An 11,713-nucleotide genomic window follows, 5' to 3' on the forward strand; every position below is an offset into this window, starting at 1 on the left:
AGCAAATTAGAAACATTTGGCAAAAGAAACATCCCGCAAATACAAGCAATGTCTCCCAAGTGTTACTATTTTGTTTCCACTCTAATAATACTACTGTTTATACACCACAGTGATTTTGGGACATGATGCTCTTGGAACAATGGTGCAGTTAAGCTCCTAGTATCCCAAGAGATCTTGTATTATGGAATCTGTGCACGATAGTCTTTATTGTATAAGGGCAGAACATGAAACTAAAATGCATGCAAGCTTTCATTTGCTAAAATACATTTTAAAAACCCTCCCCAGTGCCACGTATCATTGCTCTGTTAAACTGTACAATCACTAAAGTACTGGAAATAGAGAAAGACTTGATCCCAATCCAAGAAAGGCTATGCACTTTTAAATCTCCTATGACAGGGATGGGAATCATGCAGTCCTCCTGATGCTGTTGGGAGCAACTCCTAGCATTCCTCACCATTGGCCATGCTTGCCAGAAGCTGCTGGAAGTTGCATTCCAACAACTGGGCTGCGCAATTCCCTTTCATATAGTTTTAGAGGAAAGGGTATAAGGATGTGTGCAATTGATCCATAGGAAGGAGATGTGACTCAAAGTGCTGACCTTTGGCAGCACTACACCTCTTGTTCTTACTATCTTCTTATTTATCTTAGATGCTACTAAAATCCCTAGTGGCCAAACTGTAGAGCAGGAAGAGTATTCAAAGATCAGCTAGTCCAAAAAACCCATGCCTTCCTGATGAAGGAAATCTACTACAGCAACCCCGATAGGCAGCCATCCAACATCTGCTTAAAAGGTTCTAACAAGAGCGTTGCCCATCTTTTAAGGGAGTCTGTGCTACAACTGAACAGACTGTACCAGGAAAGTCTTTCTTGCAGTTTTACCCATGTTTATTCACTAAAAATGTTTGCAGAATGCTAATCCAAAATTACACATGCATAGGATTACCGATGGGGTAGTCAGTACCAGGGGTTTGGGGCAACATTGGTTGCCCCCGCTCCCATTGGAGGATATCACCTCCAATTGTCACTCTTGAATTCTCCCATCCCTCTCCATGCCATGTCGTTTTGGGTTCACAGTGATATAACAGGTTATCAAGGAACAGCTAAGACTTTCGATCTATCCCATTTGAGGCCTGTGATGTCCCAGACCCTACACATACCCACTTTTGGGACAGATTTCTGTTGGGGAGTCCCAACTAGAGTAGACCCATTCAATTAATTGTTAAATGGTGAGTCAATATATAGGTAAATTCCATTGATTCAGTGGGCCTTTGGGATTATCAATGAGTCAGTTTTAAACCTGCGAGGAATAGTGGTAAATGTTGCATATGCCCACATTAGAGTAGTGAGTTATGTATAGACTTCAAAGAGGATACAGAAGTTGCAATCCACAAGTCCAGAACTGGCTGCAGTCATGCAGGTGCAAATCGTAACTGTTGTTTTCTTTGTAAAAGAAATGCATAAATACCTTGCTCTCAAAAGGTGGAAGTATATATGGTTGGAACAGTGCAAAGATTAGGACAGCCGTGCATTCCGGTTTATAGAGAAAAGCCTTCAAAGGGCCCATCGAGACAGACTGGAAAAAACAGAATTTCCTTTGTTTTGTACCTGTCCCTTCTACACGATCTTTTCCCCATTCTGAAATATTCCCAGGGAACTCCCAGCCCTTAGAAGGATTATTTATTCCCACTCTCTAGGTCAGTTTAAATTAAAACAGTATTTCCTGAAATGAAACGTACCTCTCCATGGCAGTGTGCTTCTGTTATTGCAGAGCTAGTTAAGTTGGCAGCTGCCAAGAAACAGTGCAAACGTTCCCAGGAAAGGCAATTCAACAGAGATCAAGTGAGGAAAGGGGGGATGCAAGCAATAAATGCAAATTATCCTAATGTGTAACTAGTGTAATATTGCTAAAGCACTTTAGCACTTTGACTATACCTCCTGAATAATAATTTTAAAGTCTCAGTGGAAATTGGGGAGAGGCAATTTCTGAGTCTAGATGTGACATGCGATCATGTGAGTGGCCACATCTGTAAAAATTCATGCAACGAAGAACATGTTAATATAGAAGGGAAGGTCCATAATGTCATGTAATAGAATAGGGGCTTAAAAATTTATTTGAGCTAAAGTAAAGCTTCTTCTGATCTGTGCCCTGCCTGGGCATTGGTAACAACTTTGGTAACAATATTATTATCAGAGTTTGAAAAGGTTTTTTAGGCTATGCCTTCCAGAATCCTGCAGGAAATGCCTAATGGATTTGGAGATTTATAGTCCAAATAGCTTTTCTGAGTTCTAATAACAATAAATAAGAAACAAAAAGGAAAGTGAAGCTAAAGTAACTCCTTTAGTTCCAGGGTCCACACAAGAATGACTAATCCGGATATAGGGGAACATCACATTGTCACCATGTGACACACTATCTGACAACACATTATTTAATGCATACATACAGACACACATATCCAAATGCAACATCAGACATGATTATTAGACCCCGAAATGGGGTAGAGAGTGCCTAGAACAGCAATGGGGAATCTTTTCATACTCTGACACCCTAAAACTCTGTAGGGGATGGGATGCTTTCCAGTGTTGGTTGAGACCAAAATTCAAAGTACGTAGATAGAGCTACATTTTTCTCACTAGAATCCTCCTGGGCCTGGAAATTGTAGGCCACCTGTAGACCCCAAAGACATGGCCTTCTTCAGTAATACAGAAATATAGAAAGCTACCCCAGATGCTGCTATATTCCACTGCTCACTGCAGAAGTAGGGATGATCATTCCTTTGGCCAACAAGTAGTCCAACACAGCTCCCTCCAAACACTGGGAAGTTGCCAATTATGTCATACAAGAGAGCCAGTTGCTGCCTGAAATCTTGAGTAACCTTCATAAGTCCTAGAATAGTAGAAGCTGCATTGTCTTAACTTCATATGACAGAGGATACTATAGTGGTACAGGACCTGTACAAGCCAGTGGGGTGTAGTGATTTAGAGTGCTGGACTACAACATGGGAGACCAGGGTTCAAGTCTGTTCTGTCGTTGACCTTGGGTGAGTCACATACTCTCAGCTCCAGAAAACCCCATGATAGGGTCACTATACGTTGGAAATGATTTGAATGCACACAACAGCCACATGGCTTGGGGAAATTATTTTTTGGGACTAAAGAACCCAAACTTGCTTGGCCAGTAGCCATGATGGCTAGGAGATTCTTCCCTCTGTGACCTGGTACCCTTCAGATGTGTTGGAGTACAACTCCCATTGTCCCCTGTAAGTCAAGTTGGTGAAGGTAAAGATAGATTAATGTGATCTTGTTGTGTGCCTTCGAGTCATTTCCATCTTATGGCAACCCTAAGGTGGGGTTTTATATCATGGGGTTTTCTTGGTAAGATTATAGTTCTGGCTCATTTTCCTTTCCATTCCTCTCAGACTGAGATAGTGTGATTTGCCCAAGATTACCAAGTAGCATTCCACAGCTGAGTGGGGATTCAATTGGACTTTAAAAACCAGGAGAAGAAAGCAGGAACTGATCTTGTTTTGTAGTCCTGGGTTAAACCAGTTTCCTGGTTTTGATGTAACAAGACATTAAGATCTTATAAACCAGGATAAGAAATGCTGAAAAATGGCATTCAGGGAATGAGGCAATGATAGATCTCATGGACCAAATACTCTCAATCTAATAAACCATGGTTTATCCAAATGTGATCGCTACATCCGGACCAGACTTTAAAATCTAGATATTTAATAAATAACGTTCCCAAAAATGCAGACTTCCTGGGTGTACAGGCTTTTATTCTAAGGAGAAGAAAATGTGCAACTTTTTGAGCTATAGAGACAACCTTAAAACTGTGGAGGTACTGCCTTCTAAACGCAAGGGCAGTATTTTGGTGCTTCCAAGGATGAAGGTAGGATGACTTCACTCCATACAGTGTGTCTTCCAAAACATACTGCCAAATATTTTTAAATTGTTCAATAACTGTTTTTTCCATCCTACTAATAAGTTATTGTTAGTAAAGTGTGCATATTCAGTTCACTTAGCAGATTTGTGTGTTTCTGGTCTCAGATATAGGCAGCTTGGTAGACTCCACTTCAAGACAACCTCACTTGGTATTTTCTCTCCATTTTAACAGCCTAAATTTAAGAAATGTTTTAAATTTCTATACACGGTACTGTAGATGCACTTCAATCTAAACCTAATTTCCTTGAAATAAATGAATCATAAATAAATAAAGAAAAATATAACTTGTTAAAAATGTTTCACATATGTTCATACATAGGAATGAGTTAATCACATTTTAAAGAGATAAGAAAGATCACAAAGTTTATTAATTTTTTAAAGAGAGAGAGATCATGGGATGACCCAGGCTCAGTTAGTAGCACTTAGTTCCTATTGAAATCAAGTCCCATTGCTCTCATTCAGAAACAAGTATACAACTAACTTGACTCTGGATTGAACCCTGTGTTATTTAATAGTCTTAAAACACAACCTGCTAAGCCCTGCTGATGCTCTTATGTAGCTCGAGTCTATCAGCGAGTCTTGCACCAAAAGAGCTCCTGACGAATTGGGTCTGTAGTAACTTAAGTTTCAGACTAATGTGGGAACAAATATTTTTAACTGAAAGAAGCATCCACTTTTCATGAAGTTACAAAACTGAGCACTATTGTGTGTGCAATAAAGCCACTACCTATGTAATGTATGGAATAGTAGTGAGAGGTAGAGAACTGGAGACCCTTTCACACTTCATTGTTATAGCACTATGAGTCCACTTTAAAACATCCAATGGAATCCCAGGATTTGCAGTTTAGGGAAGAGTGTTTACCCTTCTCAGAGACTTCTAATGCCTTGTCAAACTACAAACCCCAGAATAGCATAGGATGTTGCCTTGGCATGGCAGTTAAAAGTGGAATCATCGTTCTATAACTGCGTAGTGCGAAAGGGTCCTTGGCTAAAAGTCAACAGAGTGTTTTGTTTTTGCTTCAGCGGAAGCAACCATGAAACCTGACCCATGAATCAGTAGATTATTCCATATTCTCAGGCAATGAAAATGAAAGCATTTCCACAAAGGTGCATCTCCACTCAAATATAAATCATTCTATAGCTGCTTTTGAGCCAGCTTAGCTATCATGGCTTTCTCCAAAGAACCGTGGGAATTCCAGTTTTTGTAAAGACACTGAGTATTCTTTGGTGGCCACAGAACTGCAATGATCAGGGAGGGAGCCATGATAAGGTCGAATAGATAAAATGGTTTACATTTGTATTACAGATGTGGCTTGAAAGATGTCGGAAGAGGGGGAATGGGAAGGGGGACCCATCTGCACTAGTATTAAAACTCATTTTACGTTTGACACTGAAGCTGTACTACAAAGAAAATCTCTTTGTAACACCATTAATTGCTGGGCCATAGGTGACTCTTGTCCAGTTTACTAAGTAGATGCTCAATAAGACTTGTACAAATAGAGAGCCTTTTTTTAAGAAAAGAAAAAAAAAGACAATGCTTAAATGTACAAAAATGTATGACACCCTTATACTATGGCTTGCACTTTACTTGCATATAAACTGTGAAGTAGGCTGTAGTGATTTTTATTTGGTTTTGTTTTATTGGTTATATTCAGGGGTTGAAGTAGCAAAGCACTAGAACTGTACTGCTGGTTTTCAATCTCTACTGTTAAAAAACAAATCTCCAGCAGGAGATGGACACAAAAGTGTTTGAGAGAGTTGAAGGTAGTAGGAGAAATCTAATGTTGTCCTGACTTCTTTCCCCTTTTTCCTGATCACCTTCTTGGGTCAAAGAGAAAACCTTCGACAGAGACAAGCCCAGATAAAATTATGCGGCAGCAGTATGTTGAGTTCTGACAAATAGCTGTACTGAACTATATTAATAAACCTCATTAGTCGTTACCAACCCTTGAGTAGCATGCATTGAGTTTCAGCATTCCTCACCATTGGCGATATTGGCTGGAGAAAACATCTGGAAGGCAGCTTGGTTCCCAATTTAAAAGAAGCTAGACAATCAATGCCCATATTCAAACAATGCTCTAAGCCAGTGGTTCCCAAACTTTGGTCCTCCAGATATTTTGAACTTCAACTCCCAGAAGCCCCAGCCACCTTGAAATCGGGAAGCTGAAGCCCGAAACATCTGGAAGACCAAGGTTTGGGCACCACTGCTCTAAATTGTAGTTTACAAAGGAAAATAATTCTTAATCTTGGAATTAAGCCAGTTTTCTGTGACATCCAAATTAGCAAATGATGGTTTGATTTATTCCCTCCCCTGGGTAATCCTGGTTTGGAGGAATTACACCAACCATCATTTGCTGGTTCAGACATCACAACAATGATTGTGAAAGAAAGGGGGGAAATGTCATGTTAGAGAACCAAAAATGGCAGAGGAGGAAGGAGAAAGGCTATTTCATACAGATCTCTTGCTTACAATCTTCCAGACCATGGTTTGGAAGATCTTCTGAATGCAGTCATTTCAGTGTGCCCACGAAGGATAATAATAGGGGCTTTTTTTTTTCCCAAGTACCTTCAGCTCTCTGCAAAAACTGTCATTAGTCTCCTGCTGTGAAAAGGTCAGATAAGTGTATTTTGGAGAGAGAGAAAAAAATCTGCTCAAGTTAAAAGTCAGCTTCTTGTAGTTGACTATACTATGGGGTCCCTCCATGGTCTTTCTTTTGTAAATAACAATCATTCTTACAACTTCTGTAGCAATAGGCGGTTATAAACCAAACTTTCACTTGGACTGTTTTCAAACAACAACAACCACAAAAAAATCTCTAGCGCCTTGTATTTAAAAAGAGAGAGAGAAAGAGAGAGAGAACCTATGTCTTCTGAGCATTTTTGTTTACATGATAATATGTATATATAAAGATATATATATATTAGAGGCAGAACTGTTATTTATCACACTTTATGTTGTGCTTCATTATTTCTAAGAGTCTTTTCTATAACCAAGAGAAATGTTGTATCCGAGGGAGTTCCCCCCCACCCCCGCCATCCTGAAGCTTGAAGAATGAAACCGATTGTGTGTTTTCCTCATTAGCTGTGAAAGAAACCAAAATGTGATATATAAACTTATGAACCAGGGAAGAATCTGCTCTGTTCCAAGACAACTTACGTTTTGCCGCATTGTTTCGAAGCTTACGAATGCACCCTTTATCCTTGTCATGGCGATTTCCCCTTCATCATGGGCTGGCACCATTTCCATCCATCCACCGAAATAAAGAACCTTAATTTCAACGATATACAGAGGAAGAGAAATGGATTTATGGCACAATCCTATACGTTTCAACTCAAAAACAACTCCCATTGATCACTATGGAGCTTATTCCCCATAGGATTGTAGCCTCAGACAGGTAAAACTGAATTTCAACCCCTGGATAAGACAGGTTTATTTGCATCCGTTTTCAGTTCCACCAAAGTCTTCTTAATTTTATACTTGCCCTACATTGAGAAGCGATCCACTGGTTTATATAGGCTACGAATGTTGGTTTTCATTTCTTTTCTTTAGTAACTGTACTCAGCTGCTTTTTTTTGTTTTTCTATCACAGATTAACTTGTTGTTATTATTATTAATATTATTATTTGCGTGTCTACAATGAGAATTTATGAATGGAAAAATTTCACTGTGTGTTGCTCACTGGGCATATACCTCATGGTACATTGCACAGACGTGTAAGTTGTAAGTTGCACTGCAACATTATAAAAAAGGAACATATTGCTCTTTTTTCAAAGATATTAACTTATTTAAAAAAAATAATATATAGACTGTACATTATTGAAAAAGGACATTTATTCTTCCTAAATTCAAAAGTAGCTTTTGTTTGGGGGGAAAACGTTGTAAAACTTCAGTCGTTAATTTGGACTTCAATAAAATGAATTCTCTGAAGTTTGGGAAATTCTTGTCTTCCCTGGTATTTTTTATTCTTCGAGGGGATGATCTGGTTTATGCTTTATGGCTATAAGGGCATTCACAATAAACCATTACATGAACTCCTCATTTTAATTTGTCTAAGTGGTACCCCTAGATGTGGTGCATTTCCTAAAATGTATGGGTTAATATGATAAAATATGACTAATTACAGGCCCATCTCCAGCTGTAGATCTTGTAACAGCAGCAGCATCTTATACAACATCTTAAGTGTAAAAGCACAATCTTATACATGTCTGCTTGTTCGGCAGAACTTGTTCCAAGGTAAGTGTGTACAGAATTGCAGATTCACAGATTCAAGTTCACCCAATAGGTTTCCATGGCTGAGAGTGATGATTTGAACCCTGGTCTCCAGAGTCATAGTCCAGCATTCAATGTACTGCACACTGGCTCTAGTTCTGATCTACCCAAGAAAATTTCACAGATGAAAACCAGAACACATGTGGCCAAGAAACATCAAAGCGTGGTCAAGAAGGCAAATGTTACTAATGAAAAAGTAGACACAAGCTAGGAGGAGCTGCGGTAGTTTGTTTTGCCTGCTGGGAAGGGCAAGAGTCTGCCCCTTTGTCTTTTGTGTCCACACAATTTGGACTCAGTATGCAGCAACTGAAGGAAGCTGAGGGTAGAGGAGGAAAGAGAGGAGGCGAGACAAACTGGGACATTTTAAAAGAATGGCTGCAGAGGATTAGTCAGGACTGTCTCAAATTGGGGCACTTGGAGTTTATGCCATATTGTATTCTAGAATCATAGAATAATAGAGTTGGAAGGGACCACAAGGGCCATCCAGTCCAACCCCATTCTGCCATGCAGGAATTCTCCATCAAAGCATCCCTGACAGATGGTCATCCAGCCTCTGTTTAAAGACCTTCAGAGAAAGAGACTCCACCACTCTCCAAGGAAGGAATGTGTTCCACTGTCAAATAGTCCTTACTGTCAGGAAGTTCCTCCTAATGTTCAGGTGGAATCTCTTTTCCTGTAGCTTGCATCCATTGTTCTGGATCCTAGTCTCTGAAGCAGCAGAAAAAAAGCTTGCTCCCTCCTCGATATGACAACCCTTCAAGTATTTAAACAGGGCTATCATATCACCTCTTAACCTTCTCTTCTCCAGGCTAAACATCCCCAGCTCCCTGAATCGTTCCTCGTAGGACACAGTTTCCAGGCACTTCACCATTTTAGTTGCCCTCCTTTGGACACGCTCCAGTTTTTCAATGTCCTTTTTGAATTGTGGTGCCCAGAACTGGACACAATATTCCAGGTGGGGCCTGACCAGAGCAGAATAGAGTGGCACTGTTACTTCCCTTGATCTATCTAGCATTGCAATAACTTAAAACTTTAGTTCAGCATTTAGAAGTATAGTTTTGGACTCTAAAGGGAAGGTAAATACAGCAAATAGAAGAATTTAAGGAGTGAATGAATTTCAGCATCTCACTCCCTGCAGTTCCAGAAATATGGGAACAGAGAATGGATGTTTTACTACCTGTATATATACTGTACTGACCCTACTGGGAAGGGAAAGACAATTCTGTTCTTCAATACATGTATTGTTTAAAATGTGGTGCCCTGAACTAGCTAAATAAATGGACAAGTTGTTACAGAATGAACACCAGGCATTTCAAATGTGGAGTTGCCTCTTTTGCAAATCCCACCCAAACTATCTATCTATCTATCTATCTATCTATCTATCTATCTATCTATATCCCTCCATAAATATATATACAGTGGGCCCTTGGTTTCTTCTGAGGTTTAGTTCCAGGTCCCAATGTGGACGCCAAAAACCATGGATATTCAAGTCCCATTAAATACGGCATCATAGTAAAATGGTGTCTCTTGTATAAAATGGCAAAATCAAGGTTTGCTTTTTGAAATTTATATATTTTAAAAACATTTTCAAGCTGTGGGTGCTTGAATCCACAAATAAAAAAATCTGTGGATATGGAGGGCTGTGTGTGTGTGTGTATATATATATATATATATATGGAGAGAGACAAACTTTGATATACAAGATATATTTTATCTATCATTGGATATGAGAAGCTGCTGAATATATCTAGCATTCGATAAAGCTCATGGTGCAAACATGGTGCAACCTATTTAAATGACTCCTCCAAAGTCCATGGAGAGGACTCAGAAGCCGTTCTTATCTTCCGATCAGATAAGGTGAGCCAACAGCAACCTCAGACTACGGATACTGAGGAATCCAAGGAGCTGTCATTATTTCGGGTAAATCTATCCTACGAAGACCATTAACTTCTCATTTAATTCCTGGGCTGGTTATGTAACATTTCTTTTGCCTTGAGGCAAATGGGATAATTTCTTTGCACTCAGGGAAAAAAGTGGATTTTAAACTGAGTTACTTCATATATATATATATATATATATATACACACACACACACACACACACACACACACACACTGTATATAAAGTCGACCCTTCTTATACACGGATTTTTTTATACACGGATTCAAGCATCCAAGGTTTGAAAATGTTCCAAAGAAAATATAAATTTCAAATATCAAAACTTGATTTTCCATTTTTCATAATGGACACCATTTTGCGATGTCATTATATTTAATGGGACTTGAGCATACACGGATTTTGCTATCCACGGGGGATCTTAGAACCAAACCCCAGCATATAACAAGGGTCCAGTGTGTGTGTGTGTGTGTGCAGAGAGAGAGAGAGCAATGCCTCATGTCTCAAATTCTGTCCCCTGTTCCAAAAAAAATCTCAGAGGTGTCATTGAGGACTGTCTTGAGCAAATATAAGATGGGGGTCCTATCTTTGTGCAGAGTGACCATTGCAGAAAGCAGAGCAACAACATTTGGTGGACCATCCAGTTGTCACCCATGAGAGCATAAATAAATATTATTTTATGTATTTGTTTGTTTATTTATGGTATTTATACCCCGCCCTTCAGTCCTAAAGGCTATCAGAGCGGCTTACAATTATTATTTTTAATTAGACTAATTATTATTGTTATTATTATTATTATTATAATGTTGTCCATATCTACACTAGCTGCCTTACTGAATAACAAGGTTAGCCTGCTTCGACTCAAGGGATTACAATCAGAAATGCAATCACAAAAGGCACAAGTTTAATCATTAAATCATACTATTATTGATTTTTAGAATAAAAACAGTAATAAGAGGGAAAGAAATAATTTTGAACATCCAGAATGAATAAGGAAGATAATAAGGGCCACGAAATAGCAAAGAGTCTTAAACTTAGGGATCATCCACACAGCAGAAATAATCCAGTTTAGCACCACATTAACTGCCCTCTGGCTCAATGCAAGGGAATTCTGGTATTTGTAGTTTTGTGAGGCATTGAGGCTCCTGTCAGAGAGAGCTCTGGGGACACAATAAACTACAACTCCCAGGATTCCCTAGCATTGAGCCAAGGCAGTTATAAATTTTTATATTATATTTTTATATTTATTTATATAAATTATGAAGTTATATATTATAAAGTTATATATTATAAAGTTATGTATTATAAACAAACTGGATTTTTTCTGCAGCATGTTTGGGTCCAAAGTTTTATTTTATCTTTGTAACCTTTTAAATGTTTTTTTACACTTATTTTTTCTGTGGTGAGGTTGTTTTTAAATATATATATATTATAAAAGGTATGTTTTTGTTTTGTTTTGTTTTGTTAATTGACTCTTTTTGGGGAGCAGCCTGGAGCCCCTCTTTAGGAGAAATATGGCCGAGAGAAATGAAAAATGAATGCAATAAATAAACGTTTTCTGAGGTAAAATAAGGCTCTCGCTAAGAGGCGTTAAGGACC

This window comes from Sceloporus occidentalis, unplaced genomic scaffold, assembly GCF_023333645.1.
Source record: "Sceloporus occidentalis isolate IW3139 unplaced genomic scaffold, rSceOcc1.0.p SCAF_8, whole genome shotgun sequence".
Lineage (NCBI taxonomy): Eukaryota > Metazoa > Chordata > Lepidosauria > Squamata > Phrynosomatidae > Sceloporus > Sceloporus occidentalis.